The 9,200-nt window shown below is 34.5% G+C and overlaps 1 long non-coding RNA gene across 1 annotated transcript; it reads right to left on the reverse strand.

The window, feature by feature from the left end:
* Positions 1–421: 421 nt before the first annotated feature.
* Positions 422–4,342, reverse strand: LOC131182470 (uncharacterized). Its single transcript, XR_009150783.1, has 2 exons — positions 4,189–4,342; positions 422–700 (listed from the first exon to the last, which is right to left on the reverse strand). It is a non-coding gene; the product is annotated as an uncharacterized LOC131182470 (long non-coding RNA).
* Between the last annotated feature and the right edge of the window lie 4,858 nt (positions 4,343–9,200).

Here is a 9,200-nt window from a genome sequence, read left to right on the forward strand (position 1 = left end):
TGGTGGGGCTGATCCCTGTGTAGCTGCACCAGGTGAAGTACCCACTGATGCACCAGATTGTCCTCCTCTTCTCCTTGGAGCAAATCGAGACTTCTGTTTCTTACCCCGACCCTGAGTCTGACCCTGAGACTCCTTGTGATGCCCCTTACCCATCTATTGTATAGTCGAGCAAGAAGTGCCACATTCGGTGCCGGAGCACCTTATCTTGTCTTATCATGTCTATTGTAAATTGTAATGTCATTTAAATCAGGTAATTTATGTGTAGAATTTTTTTTTTTATATCTTATTTCTGTGGAGACCCGGACAGATCCTCCTTTGTTTTATTAGCATCTGGCGGGTTCCACTATCACCTGTTAACATATTCAGAGTCATATCACATATTTCCATATCATATTCTCTTTTATCATATCATTCACAACTATTTATGAGATCTCAAAATGAAGTGTCATCTATTGCATTCATATGGAAATTCATAGATAATAAATTATAAGTTTTAATTTCAAGTCCAAAATGAAATACATCATAAACTAGTAATTACATCATGACTAAACATAATGAACCAAAATACTAGTCTATACATGGGCCCTATCAAAATACAAAAGACCTGTGAGGTGACTCTGGACAGTGGCAGATCTGGTCGAAACTCTGTCCGAACACTACTGTGGCGGCTGCTGCTGTGATGGCTGCTGATCTCCAGTACCTACGTGATGGAAAACCAACGCGCTAAGCATAACGCTTAGTGGTGCATAATTTATAATAATAATAATTTAACAATTGAAATAATAATTGCAATTTGTAATTTTTGGGTCTTTTACATTTTTTTTTTCTTCTTACACTTTGGAATCAACTAACATTATCGGCATCTTTTATGATTACTTATTGTATTTTAAGTCTCAATTAATTTTTTATCAGTCCTCAAGAAACCTATAACAAATTATAAAAGCTGGATGCACGGGTGTATACTGGTTAACAGTCGTATGTCTATCCAGTATACGTCTGTCAGGCACGAGGCCAGCTGTCAGGCACGAGACCCCTTGTCAGGCTTGTAAAGCTAGAAATAAAATAGGAAAAATGGCCAGTAAGTAGGCATATAGCCTGTAGAATAATCATACTAGACATATTTTATCAATTCATGATTTTCTCGGTAGGCAGTATTGCTATCTGTAGTCCCTAATTGGTATACCAATTTATCCAAACTAAATAAATAAGTCTAGGTATACTATGGGCAATTAAACATTTTTAATTATTTTAGCACTATTCACTGTTACTATTTTCTGATACTGTTCATTGGTACTATTAATTTCATATTAATAGGACATTAGTCCCAATTTACATATTCATATCATTTTTAATATTTAATTATCCTTATGAGTATTTTAATTATCATATATAGCATTTTTCCCATGAACCTTTCTTTAGATTCATGTTGATGTGTTATCTTTATATAGGAATTTGACTAGGTTAGGATGTCTATTTAGTCACACTTCCTTCATAACAATTGCTCCTCTATGTTTAAACTTGAATTTCAGTTTTTGAATCACTGAATTTGGTGTTATAGAACTCAAGTTATGATCAAAATACCATAATTGGTCCCTTTGCCTCAAAGCTGTCCAGAATTTACAATTCCTGGTCAATAAACTTTGACTAGTCATTTGATCATTTTGTGGTCATTTTTAGACTTAGGTTCCTTCACAAGATATGTTCCTCTATGTCTTAGAGACTCCCAGGTACAATTTCATAATTTTTCAAGCTTGGTATTGATGCATACATTTTGCATAATCATTTAGGTTTAATTTCATAGCCATTTTATTTGATTATTAGTCACTTTTAGCTAATTTCATTAGTTATTTAGTTAGTTTTTCATAATTTTCAATTTTGGATTAATTTGTAATTTTTACTTTGTTTTGTAGGAAAAATGGTATTTTTGATGGACTAAAAAGAAATTTTACCATTGAGGAGTGATCTCTACAGCCAAAGATGCCAAAAATAAGTTTCAAAGTTGAAATATGCATTGGCCAAATTGCGCATAACTTGCCGCATAAGCCATGCAGATCTGCATAAGGAGAAAAATCACTATTCCAATACCTGCCAAATTGTGCATAAGGAGAGTGCATGGCTTATGCAGATTCACGCCCCCTTATGCAATCTCACGGAATTGTGCATAACCTATGCACCTGGTCATGCAGTTTCGCATAAGTGAGCCAGAAACCAGCCGAAAACTGCATAAGGGACTGCATGACTTATGCAGTCCCACAAAGATTTCATTAATGAGCTGGCAAAAGATTCCCTCAGAAAATCCCTCCTAAAACACACCATTTTAGGGCTCCATGTTAGAAAATGCTATATATAGCCTTATTTCCCATTTTAGAAAGGAGGAGAAGAAGGAAAGGAAGAAAAGGGAGACAAGAGGCAGCAGCTGAAGAGTCACAATCACCTCCCACACCATTTCCAACCAGATTTGGAGATTTCTTTCTTTTCTTACATTTTTCCTACATTTCTAGTGTTGAGCTTTTTGTTTCTTAGCTTAGATTAAAGCTTTATTTCCATATAAACTAAGAATTTCTTGTAAATATTATGGGTAGTGAGTAGTTTTACTTTGATTTTGGAGTAAGGGTTGTAATATTTGAGATATTTTGTGGATTTTGATTGGGTAATCCATATTTTGTGGTCTTAATGAGTTTTATTCATTTCTTGTGTGCTTAATGACATGCTTAGTGTAGGATCCCATTAAGTGATGTTCTTAATCCATGGTTGAGGCACCGAAAGGAGAAGGCCTTGTGATAGATAATCAAGAAATTGGACTTAATTAACATAGATCTAGAAATAGACTAAGGATTAAGAGGATTCACAGATTAATTAAACAACCTAATGGGCCTTAATTAATTCTAACTCCACGAAAGTAGGATTAGATTGATTAAGGCACTCTTTATCTCACTCGAAAGGGTATTCAAAGGATTTAAGAATTAATCTCCTTAAAACCCGTAAGTTCCACAAGATTGGATAACCAATTTGAAATCCCAAAATAGCTCGAATATGAAATCCCGAACTCCGAAATCGCCTTTTTATAATTATTAATTTCTAATCAAATTTAATTGATTGCCATTTTAAATTTTGCCATATTTCACTTGCTTATTTCAAATTGATGCAATTTAATTGATACATTGTTGGATAGATTATTAATTTTGCACATATAGATTTCATACTCCAATACCCATTAACTTATTGCTTTAATTTCAAAATTAGTTCAATTTAGTCAACTTTTATATCAAAAATTCAATCATTAACACAACTCCTCGTGGGAACGATATCTTTTCTATATTACTTGTACGACCCGTGCACTTGCGGTTGGGCCACATCAGGTATAGTAAGTTATAGTCAATGTATTAACCTAGACTCTCAATCCTATAAAGGCAATAACCAAACTTCAGGGCAGTATGTTTGACCCTCTTTTTAGGGTCTTTACACTAAGAATTTGGCAAAGGTGTCTAAATCAATGTTGTAGCCCTATGTCTAAACTTTCCATTGGTGAAATTTTAGGTCATTTGGACCAGTATAGAGAGAGTTATGACCAAATGAACACGTACTGTTCATTTGGTCATTTTCTGGGTTGGGTGCAGGGTAATCCGAATTTAGGTAGAATTTAAGTCAAGTTTTGGATAGAATTTGGGCATGGTTTCTTCATAGAATATGGGCTATTTTGGGTCTAGTTTCACCTCCAATTGGCGTCATACCAATTGAGGTCACACAATTTCATTTATGGCCTAAAATGTATACTGCCCTCAACAAACACAACCTGCAGAAAATAGCACTTCCAATAATTCATTTCTCCTCCAACTTCCTTGCTTCAATTTGACATTCAAGGCACTTTTAAATATCATCAACACGTCTCAACAATCCCAATTGCATGATATAATATAAAAATACCAAAGTTAGGCCAAACCCTAACTCACAATTTTAACCTCATAAAATCTCAATATAAATCAACTTCTAATACTTATAAATGCATCAACCAACATCATTAAATTACTTTATATACATCATAGTCATCAAAAACCATCACTCACCATGGGTACCAAAAATTCACTCCCCTCATAACTCACCTATTTCTTTTAGTTTCTTACAAATTTCACTTCATTTTAACCTTAACTCAAGGATTAATAAAGGAAGAAAGGAAGATTAGGCACTAACCTCTTGGGTAACTTGTTAAACTTCAACTTTTCTTCTTCTTTTCACTATCAATGGCTTCCTTATGGAGTGGGCTAACTTTTTAATGAAGGGGTCTATGGGTTTTGGTGAGGAGAAAGCTTGGAAAATCAAGCTTTAGGGAAAACAAAAATGGTGGAAGGGAACATCCATGGCAGCCAACTCCAAGGAGAGAGAGAAGAGGGAGGAAGAAGATGATTGGTGGCTCTTGTGTCATATATATATATATATATATATATATATATATATATATATATATATATATATATATATATATATATATATATATATATATTTATTTATTGTACCTTATTTTTATTTTATATCATAAGTCTTTTTCATTTTCTTTTCTTTTCTTTTCTTTTCTTTTCTCATTTTCCAATTCATTTCATAAATTTTTAATTTATGTTAATTATTTTATTCTCTCAATTCTTAATTTGACATTTAGGTCAAAATTCACCTCTAGGGGTGAAATGATCAAAATGCCCTTCATGGTACTCATCGGGTTATTTTTATTATTTTATACCAAATAAATAAATTCTCTAAATTTTATTTTATTTTCTCAAAATTTTTCCTATATTTTTTTTAATATTTATTTCATTAATTTATGCCTCCTCACTATAATTTAAGTGTAGTTCCAGACACCCTGATTGTCTGAACAGACATTAGCCGTCGGAACAGTAAAATGTACGGACTACCTTTGGTGAGGGCGTTACACTCCTTGGGCCTCTTACTACCTGTATCTGCTGAACCGGACTGACCAGACCCAGAACCCCTCTTGCATTGCCTATCCTTTTTGGACTGCTCTTCATTTTTTACTCTCTCCATATCAAGGGCTTTTGCTATCAACAGAGAGAAATCTGTGAAGTGGTGAGATGTCACTATCAACCTGATGTTGTCATTCAGTCCGTCCTCAAATCTTCTGCATTTATCAACCTCTGTTGGCATCAATTCCAATGCATATTCGCTAAGTCTCACGAATTCTTGCTCATATTCGAGATCGCCACCGCTCTGTCTCGCTGTGAATTCTCTCCTTCTGGCCTCCAAGTACACATGACTGATGTAGTTCTTTCTGAATTTAGCCAGAAAGAACTCCTAGGTGATATGTGCAGGCTGTACTACTCTAGATACTGTCACCCACCATCTATATGCATCCTCCTGTAGTAGTGACAGAGCACATTCCAACTGCTGCTCTGGGGTGCAGTGCAACTGCTGTAATACCCTCTCTGTCCTCTCCAGCCAATACTCTACTATGGCTGAATCATCATCCCTTTTACCTCTGAAGTCAACTGCCCCATACTTTTACAGTCTCTCTAGTGGAGATCTGTGTACAGGTTGCGGTTGTGGGGGTGGAGGTGGCTGTACAGGTAGTGGTGGTGGTGGTGGCTGTGCCTGTGGAGGTGGCTGTGGCTGAGGAATGGCTCCTGTGACCTGACGGAATAGCTATGTCATTTGTTCATAGAAGGCCTACTGTTCCCTACTCACAGTACCTCGAGATGACTCTGCTCTACTACCACTTCTCTCCCGACTAGGAGCAGGTGTGTGACTCTCTACTTCCTCCTCCATCGGTCCTGGAGGTCTGTGCTTTGAAGGATCAGATGCCATCGATCCTATAAAACAAACAAGGAAACAAATCTGTATTAGTGTCCCCTCGACTCTATTTAAAGGCCCATGCATGTGATGCACTCTATCTATTTCTAACTATTTAGGTCTAGGACCGCCTAAACCTCTGCTTTGATACCACTAAATGTGACGCCCCTTACCCGTCTATTGTATAGCCGAGCAAGAAGTGCCATATTCAGTGCCGGAGCACCCTATCTTGTCTTGTCATGTCTATTGTAAATTTTATTGTCATTTTAAGTCAGGTAATTTATGTGTAGAATTTTTTTTTATCTTATTTCTGTGGAGACCCGGACAGATCCTCCTCTGTTTTATTAGCATTTGGCGAGTTCCACTATCACCTGTTAACATATTCATAATCATCCCACATATTTTCATATCATATTCTCTTTTATCATATTATTCACAACTATTTATGATATCTCAAAATGAAGTATCATCTATTGCATTCATATGGAAATTCATAGATAATAAATTACAAGTTTTCATTTCAAGTCCAAAATGAAATACATCATAAACTAGTAATTACATCATGACTAAATATACTGAACCAAAATACTAGTCTATACCTAGGCCCTATCAAAATACAAAAGACGAGTGAGGTGACTCTGGACAATGGCAGATATGGTCAGAGCTCTGTTAGTGCACTACTGGTGCTGCTGCTACGGCTGCTGGGATTGATCTCCAGTACCTACGAGATGGAAAACCAACGCGCTAAGCATAACGCTTAGTGGTGCATAATTTATAATAACAATAATTTAACATATGAAATAATATCTACAACTCATAATTTTTGGGTCTTTTATATTTTTATTGCTCTTTAGAAACAATTAACATTATCGGGATCTTTTATGATTACTTATTATATTTTAAGTCTTAATTAATTTTTTTTTTCAGTGCCCAAGAAACCTATAAAAAATTATAAAAGCTGGATGCACAGGTGTAGACTGATTAGACAGCCATATGTCTATCCAGTATACGTCTGTCAGGCACGAGGCCAGCTGTCGGGCACGAGACCTGCTGTCAGGCTTGTAAAGCCAGAAATAAAGTAGGCACAATGGTCAGTAAGTAGGCATATAGCCTGTAGAACAATCATACCAGACATATATTGTCAGTTCATGATTTTCTCGATAGGCAGTACTGCTATCTATAGTCCCTAATTGGTATACCAATTTATCCAAATTAAATAAATAAGTCTAGGTATATTATGGGCAATTAAACATTTTTAATTAATTTAGCACTATTCACCATTACTATTTTCTAGTACTGTTCATTGGTACCATTAATTTCATATTAATAGGACATTAGTCCTAATTTACATATTCATATCATTTTTAATATTTAATTTTCCTTATGAGTATTTTAATTATCCTATATAGGATTTTTCCCATGAACCTTTCTTTAGGTTCATGTTGATGTGTTATATTTATCTAGGAATTTGACTAGATTAAGATGTCTATTTAGTCACACTTCCTTCATAACAATTGCTCCTTTATGTTTAAACTTGAATTTCAGTTTTTGAATCACTGAATTTGGGGTTATAGAACTCAAGTTATGGCCAAAATACCAAAACAATAGTATTTTGGGACAATTTCTGGGTTGGCAGTTTTAGTGACTAAACTTGTGCTAACAATTTGATTTGGTTAAAGGCAAAATTGGGTCAAGTGGTCTTCATGAAAAGTGTAGCCCTATGTCTAAGCTTTCCACTGATGAAATTTTAGGTCATTTGGACTAGTATAGAGAGATTTATGACCAAATGATTTGGTCATTTTCTGGGTTGGCAGTTTTAGTGACCTAATTTGTGCTAATAATTTGAATTGGTTAAAGGCAAAACTGGGTCAAGTAGTCTTCATAAAAAATGTATCCCTATGTCTAAGCTTTCCATTGATGAAATTTTAGGTCATTTGGACCAGTATAAAGAGAGTTATGACCAAATGAACACGTACTGTTCATTTGGTCATTTTCTGGGATGGCACTGTTTGGTCATCCGGGTTTGGGCAGAGAATTGGTCATGATTTTGATAGAATTTGGGCAGGGTTTCTTCTTGAAAAATGAAGGTTTGGATGTCCCAAAACACCTCCAATTGGCCTCATACCAATTGGAGTCACACATTGTCAGTTAAGGTTCAACAAACACAATGGACTCATTGAGTCCCAACTTGCAGAAAATTTGACACTCCTAAAATTCAATCTCCTCCTTCTCCAAACTCCAAATAAGCATACATGTCACTTCTATTAGCATCAATCTCAACACAATTAGGTCAAATTCAAAAATGTCACAAAATCCCCAATTTCAAGTGCACAAACCTAATTTCAAACATCAAATTCACATATATAACCATGAAATCAATTCTCACATATAATACCTTGTTAATTAACTTCCCTAACTAAACTAAAACCAACAAAATCCATCATTTTCATGGTTCCTCTAGGGCTACTAAATTCAAGGGTTTCTTTCCCAAATTTTTCTTTTTAATTTCATGTAAATCTTCACTTGGTTTAGCATGATTTTCATGCATAAAGAAGAGATTAAGAGTTTTGAGCACTAACTTTTTTTTTGTAACTTGTTAAAGTTCACTTTCCTTGCTTCTTTTTGGTATCTATAGCTTCCTTAGGGTGTGGGGAGTATTTTTAATGAAGAGTGTTATGGGTTTTGGTGAGTGAAAGCTTGGGAAATCAAGCTTGGAGCTTGAATATCAATGGAGGACTTGAGGGGCCAAAGTGGGCAGCACAAGGGAGAGGGAGAGAGAGAAGAAGTGGAGAAAGAAGGTGAAGGTGGTTGGGGGTTTGTCTTATGTGGCTTATATATTTATATTTTTATTGTACTTAATTTTGTTTTAAATTTTCATAAGCTTATTTTTTCTTTTTTCTTTGCTTTTCTTCTTCTTTTCTTCTTCTTTTTTTCTTCTTTCCTAATTCAACTCATAATATTAATTTGTGTTAATTATTTTTATTCTCTAAATTTTATTTTTGTACTAATTTATAAATCCTCTAAACTTTAATTTATTTTTCTCTAAATTTTTTCTATATTTTCTTAACATTTATTTCTTCAATTTATGCATCCTCACTATAGTTTAGGTGTAATTCCATACATTTTGACTGTCCGAACAGACATTAGTCGTCAGAACAGTAAAATGTACGGATTACCTACGGTGAGGACGTTACAATGTGGGTTGATTTGGTCTGCTTCAATATATTTATTCAAACCAAACTAAACTGATTAAGTATTTATTTGGCATTAAATTTGGGAGGTCAAAACAATTTTTCAGAATAAAAATACTATTTTAAATTCTGTTAGAAAAAGTTATTCTATTATTTTAGTGTTCTTATGAATAAAATTTATTAAATTTAATTTTAAATTATTTTTTAATACTCTCT

Source organism: Hevea brasiliensis, chromosome 8, assembly GCF_030052815.1.
Source record: "Hevea brasiliensis isolate MT/VB/25A 57/8 chromosome 8, ASM3005281v1, whole genome shotgun sequence".
In the NCBI taxonomy this organism is placed as follows: Eukaryota; Viridiplantae; Streptophyta; class Magnoliopsida; order Malpighiales; family Euphorbiaceae; genus Hevea; species Hevea brasiliensis.